The sequence below is a fragment of the Pelodiscus sinensis genome, chromosome 2 (assembly GCF_052426305.1).
Source record: "Pelodiscus sinensis isolate ZL-2025 chromosome 2, ASM5242630v1, whole genome shotgun sequence".
NCBI lineage: Eukaryota > Metazoa > Chordata > Testudines > Trionychidae > Pelodiscus > Pelodiscus sinensis.
This window is the reverse complement of record NC_143053.1, coordinates 128,883,762-128,894,427: the sequence shown is the minus strand read 5'-3', so window position 1 is coordinate 128,894,427 and position 10,666 is coordinate 128,883,762.

The window sequence follows — 10,666 nt, the reverse complement described above, 5'->3', positions numbered from 1 at the left end:
GACTGCACCACTGAGGGCCAGGGGAGGGGTCTTGTCCCCTTCAGGGTTGCCAAGCAGCTGAACGTGGTGGAACCTGCTCCTGCAAGATTGCGACATGGAGGTGGTCTATGTTAAAAGGAATGCTAATGTCATAGCCAACGCGTTATCCTGGGGTGGGAGGGCCTGAACTTTCCTAGGCCTCTGGCAGAGTGACCCTGTTCAGTTCAGTTTGGAAGGGGGGAGAGATGTGACATAGTCATGGTGTTGTCCACGCTTGTAGTCCAGTGTTCATTCTGTTTTTACATTCACTCTTTGCTGTATTGTGCTGTGTGTGTGTATGCATGCGTGTACCTCAGTTTCCCCTGACCACTGCAACACTCTCTGCATGAGGAAGGTGGGGGGCTGGGCATGACTCACTGCAGGTGTGTATTGGGCCCAGACACCTGAGGGCTAGACATAGGAGATAACTCCAGCACAGGAAGGGAGACAAAGGGCAAGTGGGGCTGACACCAGGCTGGTGGTTTAGGGCCTGGGGAAAGAGTCAGGAGAAGGAAAGTGGGGAGAAGAGCCTGGGATCCCTTCTCCCTGAGAGGAGTAATGCTGTCTGCTCTTGCTCCCTGTGTTAACATCAATCTTATGCTACACAGTATCTCTGTGAACCAATAAACCTTCTGTTCTACCTGCTGGCTGAGAGTCACATCTGCCTGCGGATGGGGGTGCCGGGCTCAGAAGCTTTCCGACACTTCTCATCCATTGTTATAATTATTTAAAAGATTTGGATTTAGAGAGAAGGCATCTGAAAGGTAACATGATCGCAGTAAAAGCCACGTAACGACTCGTACACAATAGTGAATAATGAACTCCGTGAGTCTGTAATGTGTGGAACTCATCATTTCAATAATATGTTAAGGCACAGGTCTAGCATAAATCACAGAAAAAGATTGACATCTATATGTACAATATCTGAAATTACAGTTGCTAGGTACATGTGTAGGTGCGACACTGTCCTACCTTCTGAAGAATGTAAACTATTTAAATGTAGTAACTATTGAAGTCCAATGAAACAATTTTTGCATGCTGTTCTATAATTGCTAAATCTGAAGCATCTCATACTAGCATCTCTTGGATCCAGGATAATGAACTAGATTAACCACTTGGGCTGTCTGGTAATTACATCTGGCTTCAGGTTAAGGCAGGAAAATTTAAGAGTGGCCTGTATTATTGTCTCAGCCTGTTCTGTAGCTAGAATTCCAGGCTCTAAGCCTGTCAAGTCACTCGTTGTGTGAAAACATTTTTTAAAGTAGCAAAGTTCTGATTTTGTTAAATGTCTGATTTTCTTATATGAACTTGGAGGTATTATATGATTAAAGGTATAATATAATACAGGACTATGTAGCACTTTAAAGACTAACAAGATGGTTTATTAGGTGATGAGCTTTCGTGGGCCAGACCCACTTCCTCAGATCACATTTCTCTATTACTATTCATATAATACAGTAAGAGTTGCTCTGCAAACAAATCATGAAAGCTTATCAGTCCTACCGCCTTTTAGTAAAGGAGGCTCAGAATTGATTTTTTTTAAACTAAAACATTTACTGTTTGCCACTTTCCCCCAGGAAAAATCTTCTAGTACAATGGATTGCAATAGAATTTAAAAAGTTTATCTTTCTCAGCAAATATCCCTACTTGCAGATATTGGCAGCTCTATCAATGCTACATTTCTTCAGTTGGGGACCGCTCTCTGCAATTATTAATGCTTAAGAAGAAATTTAATATCTGTTTTCTGTTTAAATTAGAAAGTGACAATCTCCACAGCAAAAGGATGAAATTGTTCTTTCAAGTCCCTAGCTTGATACGCCCAGAGGCAACAGCTATTGTCACTTCAACTCTTTGTCTTTAAACAGGTACTCTTTGGAACCTCAAGATGACATTTATTCTTCCAATGCAGCCCAAAGCTCACAATGTTATCTTTCAATGTAAAGAATATAAATGTAACCAAATTGTTTCTCATTAATACTAAGCTAAACAAACGCAAGCATACTTAATTGATAGGAAGATGCCACTGTGCCACCATTTAAAATACATACATATCAGTTCCCATGGTGTAGACTGCACATTTCTGTTTCTTGAAATTTTTAGTTATAAACACAACCAGGAAAAAATGTTCAGAACTGAACATGGCCTCTGATTCTCTTCGATTCCAAAAGCATAGAATATCTTTTATGTGTCATATTTGAATACACAGATTACTTTCTTATTTCTTTTTTCTGAAGGCTGGAGAACATAGAAATTCTAAACACCCAGCTCTCATCTCTGTTAATAATCAGTTCACAAGAACTGGATTTCTCCTGAGTCACATTTATAATTCATTAGAGCTGATCAAGTAGCACAAAATGTAATTTGTGGATTGTCTTACAATGTATGTGATGAGTTTACTCTGCTGTTTGTGATGGAGATCATGTTACTTGTTTATATGATAGTTACACAACCAATTTTTATTTTTTTAAATGTTAATGAAGGTTATGTAAATTTTAGTATTTATGGTAATTCGCCTCCAGACCCATAATATATTATTCATTATTCATGATTCATGATTCATTATTTGCTATTTCTTAGTAGTTATTCTATCTACAATTCTTAAATTTTAAAATTCTTAAAGTCCAGCATTCAGAGAGCAGAAAATACGATAATACAAGAAGCAACTGAAGATTTATGTACAGCAGTCCAAAACTCAGAACTTCCATTTCATGCAAATTTTGACACATACGTGTTTTCATTTTAATTTTGAACATAACTAAATACTTTTGAAATCACCCATGAAAAGGAAATGTCAGCATTTTTTTGAAAATATTCATTTTTAAGTTGTTTTGAAATTGTGTTTTGAAATTATTATTAAACGATTAAATTTATTTTTAAATTTATTTTATGTTATGGGTTTTCATTTTATGATATTTATCATTTGCATATTATTTTACCTCATCACTAGTATATAGTACTGATAGGTGACATGTCATGACATAACATAATAGCTGAAATATTTTATTAATTTATTTTACATTTTTACTTTTTAAATGATTAAGAATACCTGCTACTTAGGACTAATTAAAATATCTCATTTTATTTTTTATATCCAAGTGTCTCTTGTTGTATTGAAATGAAACTATTGTACATTGACACTTGGATCTAGAAAATAAGAGGAGCTCTCAGTCTACTAATTTGAGGCATGTTTGTTTTCAATAACCCAATGATAACGGTTTAGGACACTTTCATTTATAAAACACTTTTATGGGAAATTGTCAAAATAAATATCAATTCATTAAAAAGTTGGTATGGTTGAAATGGTATTTTCTGGTGGGAAAATATTAACAAACATTTTCTAACAAACTGCAGACATATACCACGTGACTATCTCTTGAACAATAAAGGAGTTAAACTTTGTGTAGGATGTGGTAAAGATCTTTAGATGGTGAAAATTGGTATGGTGATATTGATGTAATGTAGCTAATGTTCATATACATTCATACATCTGAGGCCTATTGGAATCAGAAGCTAAAAAGGACTGCTTAGTGAATGTGGCTCCCTGGCTAACATATAATGAAGACTGGCTAATAGCACACAGACACTTCGCTGATTGGCAACCACAAAAATGATGAAAATTTCTGTAGAGTTCAGGATCTGTTCAGAAATAAATTGTTAACAGAAAGACTACATTCTTTGGTTTATTATTAATTAGCAATACTAGGTATAACTATTCAGAATAATTTATTATATTTGAGAAAGTGAATTTTTTGAGCAAGCATTGGGGCCTAGAGATCTTTATCATTTCTATCCTCTATCTTTGTCATTATTGTTCTCTCTCTCTTTTCAGCAACATATCAGGCAACAGCAACTTGCTCATAAAGATCTAGTTTATGGCAATAAATGCTTCTGGAATACAGATGAGCACTTGTTGGTAGCACCATTTGGAAAGATCTTTCACCATAATTCATTTAAATAGATTTATTTTTCTTTTGTGTGAGGTAAAGATTGGCCAAATGCCTTCTTTCACCTGATCTGCTTATTCCATATTTCTTGCAGCTCATGACAATCCATAAGCTCTAAAAGCAAGCAGGACAATTTTCTTTGCTAAATATTGAAATAATAAATGTGGAAACTCTTATGCATTACAATATCAGTTTGCAGGACCCAATGGACCAGAAAAGGAGACTGGTAACCATTTTCCAACAGATTGTGTGTTAATGTCAATGTGCTATTTAAATTTCATCTGTCTTGTGTGTGTTTCAGAGGTTAAAAAATGCAAGATAAGACAGTAATATCATCTAACTGTGTTAAAGATACCTATTAGTCATGTCCCAGGCAAATAGGAATTTATGACTCAGACATAATTCTTCCAAATATGCCTGCTGTTCATAAAATGCAAAGATATACGACTCAAAAATAACATTGAGACAGGAATAATTTTACACTTCACTTTGCAACATTGACTTTCTTCCAGAATGTATGGCAAAATCTCCATGTTTTATGAATAGGTTTCTGTCAATACCACAGATTTATGGCTCAAACTTTCAAATCAAGTGAAGAGAAGATCAGCTCTGATAGTGAAGAAAGGAAAACGTAGATTTTTCTTATTCCAAATAACTGTGCTCTCAGGAAATTGATGCACATGCCAGGCATTCTGTATGATGGCTTCCATTAAATGTTGCTTTTGTTAAAATTATCCTCTGCAATAAAGATATGCAAGACCTTCCCCGGGACATTTTTCTGCATTCCAATTCTAATTTGCAACCATAATTGCTTCATTCTGAAAGTAAAAATTTATAGAAAAGGTAGTAAATATTAAAACTGAAAAATAATTTTTGGCAGAGTGAGAGGAGACACTGAAAACTTCTCACTGCAGCTTGGTATGTTTTTCAGTGTGCAGATAGTTTGCCAGGTGCATCACTAATTTTGTATGTATTCAGAGGAAGTGCTTGAGGAAATTTTGTTGAATTGCATCTCTTACCCATGCTTTTAACGACCACTAAAAGATCTCCTTTTGGATGTAACTTTCTTGCATTTAATAGCACATACATGTGGGTGGGCAGGGAGGGGAGTTTGAAGTTGACATGACTCACATCACTTGTTCCTGTTACATTTATGGTGTGAATCTGTAAGTTAAAGGCACAACAATTTCCTAATGAAGACAAGGAGTAGAGGGTACAATCCTCATGGGCTCCTAGAAGGGAATGCAGGAAGGAAAATGGTGTCTTTGCAACTTTTCTAATGAACAGCAGCCACTTAATTCAAGTCTACAAGAGCTGGAATTAATTTTTTTGTATGAATGCCCGAAACGATCCCACCTGTTTTGATCATGTTGCTGTGCACAGAACTGTGCAAAGAATTTAGAAGATGATCATGAAAGATTCACTCAAACATAACTATTTTACATTGAAAGTAATTTGTGTGAGTGTATAAATTTTAAGTCAATCTCCTCTCACAGAATTGGGGTGCAGATGCTGGCTTCATCCATCCCAGCAATAATTTATATTGGTTTCATACATGCACCTATAAGGTTATCTTCATAGGAGAAGGGCTCAAAATGTTCATTTAAAAATAAAAATTGATGTTTCTCCTACATGGCACCCCAAATACCATTGCCAGATCTAGTTGCCAAGCCCCTTCCTGCTCATTAGTTAGATGCAGTAAGTCTGCTTTCCCCTCTGTTTTTTTTCTAGACTTAAAAGATCATTTATCCCTCTTTATGATTTATTAAATCAGTTTTAAATTGAGTTGCAATGCTCACCTACTCTCACAATAAGTATGCATTGTAAAGCAAAGGCAGAGAGGAAACTTCCTGAGAGGAATTTTTCTCCTTTCAAAACCTATAATAGGGCTTTAAGGCAGAAACACTAGCCAATGGTCAATGAAATGTAAATGCATTTAGAAGGGTAACTTGTCAGCATACTTAAAAAGGAAGTACATGTTCACTTCTGATATTTGTCACCATTTTTATTCTGCATGCACCTAAGACAGTAGGATGAGTGCATTTTTAGAAATAGTGATTACTTGGAAACATAGAAAGCCACCTATCCTCAGAGATACTATGGGCACTTTTCATTATATATGTAATTCCTTTATTTAATCTGAGTTCTAAATCTATGCAGAAGGAATACATATAATTTGTGAAGGGTTTGTGGACTTCTATTGAGACATCTCTTATAGTTAGATTGGAGTCATCAGACAATTTTCTCTCAGATGTCAATATCCTATAGTGAGTTGCATTGTAAAATAAATCATATTATTTCTTCTTTCATAACTCATCTTTTGATAGCAGCCAAAGCAACCTATAGCTATAAAAGTCAAGTGAAAATCCCAACATTGCTTCCAACTCAGTATCTTAGGCTATGTCTATACTGCAGACTTTTGCCATCAGGAAGTATGCTAATGAAGCACTCATTGTCATTTGCTGTGCTGTCATTTGCATGTTATCTGCCAATGCTTTTTGCACAAGAGGTTTTTGCTCAAAAAACAGCAGTGAAGGCGGGTCCGTTTTCACAAAAAAAACCCCTTTTGCGCAAGATCCTTGTGCCTCAAAAAAAGAGGCCTTAGTGAAAAAACCCAGCAAGGTTGAAATGTGAAGATGCCTTTTGTTGCCTTTGCATGCAACAATTCACAATAGTTAACTCTCAGTTGCTTTCCTTATTAGATGGTTTTCTGCGAACACCAAATTGTCTACTGATCTGATGTTTACACAGCTAGAGAGAGAAGGGTCTTTTGTTCCTAAATAGCTAGACAATTGGCCTACAACTCAGCAACATTGCCTGAGAGGTATTCAAATAGTGAAAAAGGAAACAAACAGGAAGCAAATCTTCTCAGAACATAATGCCACAAATTGGTTTTTTATGATAATAGCTAGTTTATTTCCTGATATGTAAAATATGAAAGGATCCAGTTCTGAACATATTCATCACAACCAGCCACAAGAATCTGATATTCTCAATAAATCTTTTCATGGCACAGGTGAGCTGTTACTTTTTTACTATAGTACTTCCATCCCCAAGCGTACACTATGAGCCAGGCCCCAAGATCTGGAGACTAGGTTAAACAACATGAGGTTGATCAATGACAAATTTGGAGTTCTTTATATTTGTCTTCTGGCACTGAAACCTTCTTGGTGCTTGTTGGGTATATTTTCAAGATTTTAGCTGTTCCCACGAGGGCTAGAATCTTACTTTAAAAAAGAAAAAGAAAGCTAAACATATTCAATATCCCAGGAGCTGAGGCTTCAAAAAAAATTAATAAGAGTTGGCAACACTGTTACCATGGAGATATTCTAGTACTGTTCTTTGTAAATTTAGCGCAAAGAAAATTCTGTTACCTAAATACACAAGGGCCCTAATACTGGGATTAATGAATGACATAGTCCTATAGTGTCTTGATATTCCCAAGCGTGGGTTTCTTTTAGCAGAACTGTTGTGTTGGAAGTACCTTAGAACCATTAGATTGTTCTTGGAGAATATGAGCTACATGAATCAGAATATTGTCTCACTACACCTGCTTAGTTAAGTGCATCTGCAACCACATGATGCTTTCCAGGTTTATGGTGAATTATAAAAGTCCTACTATACTATAAAAAAGTTGTTCCTGCGGGATGACAGAGTGATGTTATCACATCACTGTCCCACAGCCGACCCCTTCAGCCACCCAGCCTAACCCCATAATGGGGTCAGCAACTCTCTCCAGAGATCTAAATGTGGCTCTTTGACTCCTCATCAGCAGCTCTCACCTTCCTTGCACCAAGCTGCTTGCAAAGAGGGGCTGTTAACAGGGAGTTTGGAGAGGGAGTTCTTCAGATAAAAGAGGAAGCTAATACAGGACCCTTGAGGGAAGTGGCTGTCTATAGTGTGTTTGTGTTTGGGATTTTTCTTGCTGTGTGCTGAGCTTGTTTGTTTGTTTTTCTTTCTCCTTTCCCTTCCCCCTCCCTACCCCCATGGAGTGAGTGCTGTGGCTGGCAAGTGGAAGCTGTGAACTTCTAGTCAGGGTTTGAAACCTAGAAGCCTCTGCTAATTGGTTGAGCCTTAATCAGGGGGATGGGGCTTTATAAAGGAGTAAGTCAGCGACCAGGGAGCTTGCGACCAGGGACTATTAACATGGAGTTTGGAGAGGGAAGAGGGTGAGATTCACTTGCCATTCTTTAACATCTTTTCACTGCACTCCTTCCCTTCAAGGAGTCATTTAATAACAACTGAGGAATCTCACAGAAGGAAGGCAGGTCTGTATGGTGATAGCTCTGCTCTTGTTACCTGCACAGCATGTGTCATATTTGTCTTTCTCCCAGAAGAAAGAAGGGATTTCATCTGCACTAATTGCAAGCTGGTCACCATTTTGGAAGAAAAAAATTAGAGGACTGGAGGCTCAAGTATCGACCCTATCAGAGAGGATGACGACTTCCTCGATAGAAGGCAGTGTGTAATCCTGCAGGAACAGCAGGCTCAAGAGCCAGTCAGAGCAGGACAAGGAAGAAAACTGGCAGTATGTAACCTCTAGAGGGAGAAGAAGGCCAACTCACGTATCCCCCATTCCTATAGAGGTAAGTAACCACTTTCAGGCTCTCTCCACAGGTACTGCTGTGGAGACTGCTTTAGCAGGAACCTCTCAGGGAAGAAATCAGAAAGGAAGACCAGCTACTGGAAGGCATGGGATGCGTAATTCTAGGGGTGGGTGGTCCACGAACACCAACCTCAAAAGAAGACGGGTGCTGGTGGTCAGGGACTCCCTCCTCAGAGGGACTGAGTCATCCAGCTGCCATCCAGACCTGCAATCTTCAGAAGTGTGCTGCTAACCATGGAGCTCACATTCAGGATGTGACCGAGAGTCTTCTGAAAGTGATTAAACCTTCGGATCGCTACCTCTTCCTGCTTCTCCATGTAGGAACTAATGATACGGCCAAGAATGACATTGAGTGGTCACAGCAGATTATGTAGCACTGGGAAGAAGGATCAAGGAATTTGAAATGCAAGTCGTGTTCTCGTCCATCCTTCCAGTTGAAGGAAAAGTCCACGTACGGATCGTCGAATTGGGGAAGTAAATGTGTGGTTGCGCAGGTGGTGTCGCAGAGAGGGCTTTGGTTTCTTCAACCATGGGACTCTGTTCCTTCATGGGCAGGCTTGCAAACCTAGTGAGGAAGGCTTTAAACTAGGTTCATTGGGGGATGGTGACCAAAGCCCTGTGGTAAGTGAGGAAGTCGGACACTGGGAAGAATCACAAGGAAGAACGAGCAACAAAGGAGGACTCCTGATTCGGATGGAGAAGGCAGGGTGATCAACTGGCTATCTAAGGTGTTTGTACACCAATGCTAGAAGCCTGGAATATAAGCAGGAAGAATTAGAAGCCTGGGCCCAGTCGAAGAACTATGATTTGATTGGAATAATGGAGACTTGGTGGGATGACTCGCATGACTGGAGCACTGTTATGGAAGGGTATAAAATGTTCAGGAAGAACAGGCAGGGGAGAAAAGGAGGAGGAGTTGCATTGTATGTAAGAGAGCAGTATAATTGCTCAGAGCTCCAATACTTAGAGGGAGAAAATACTGTTGAGAGTCTCTGGGTTAAATACAGAGGTGGAAGCAACAGGGGTGATGCTGTGGTTGGTGTCTGCTATAGACCACCGGATCAGGTGGATAAGGTAAATGAAGCTTTCTTTGGACAACTGAGAGAAGCTTCCAGATCGCAGGCCCTGGTTCTCATGGGCAAATTTAATCACCCTGACATCTGTTGGGAGACCAATACAGCAGTACACAGACAATCCAGGAAGTTTTTGGAGAATGTTGGGGATAACTTCTTGGTACAAATGCTGAAGGAACTGACCAGGGGGCATGGTCAGGGAGGAACTAGTAGGGAAGTAGACGTGGGTGACAACCTGGGAAGCAGTGATCATGAGATGGTAGATTTCAGGATCCTGACCAAAGGAAGAAAGGAGAGTAGCAAAATGCACACCCTGGACATCAGAAAATCAGACTTTGATTCGCTCAGAGAACTGAGGGTCAGGATTCCTTCGGATGCTTACATAAAGGGAAAGGAGTCCAGGACAGCTGGCAGTATTTTAAAGAAGCCTTATTAAAAGCACAGGAAGAAACCATCTTGATGCGCAGCAAGAAAACCAGATATGGTAAGCAACCAGATTGGCTTACCAGAGACATCCATGGTGAGCTTAAACACAAAAAGGAAGCTTATAAGAAGTGGAAAATTGTACAGATAACTAGGGAGGAGTTTAAATACATTGCTCGAGAATGCAGGGGAGTTATTAGGAAGGCAAAAGCGCAATTGGAATTGCAGCTGGCAAGGAATAAGAAGGGTAACAAGAACGGTTTCTATTGTGATGTTAGCAATAAGAGGGTGATCAGAGAGGGTGTGGGTCCCTTACTGGATGAGGGAGGTAACCTAGTGACAGATGATGTGGGAAAAGCTGAAGTACTCAATGCTTTCTTTGACTCTGTCTTAATGGACAAGGTCAGCTCCCAGACAAATGCACTAGGCAACAGAGTATGGGAAGGAGGTGGATAGCCCTTGGTGGGGAAAGAACAAGTTAGGAACTATTTAGAAAAGCTTAACATACACTAATCCATGGGCCCGGATTTAATGCATCTGAGGGTACTGAGGGAATTGGCAAATGTCATTGTGGAGTCTTTGGCCATTATCTTTGAAAACTC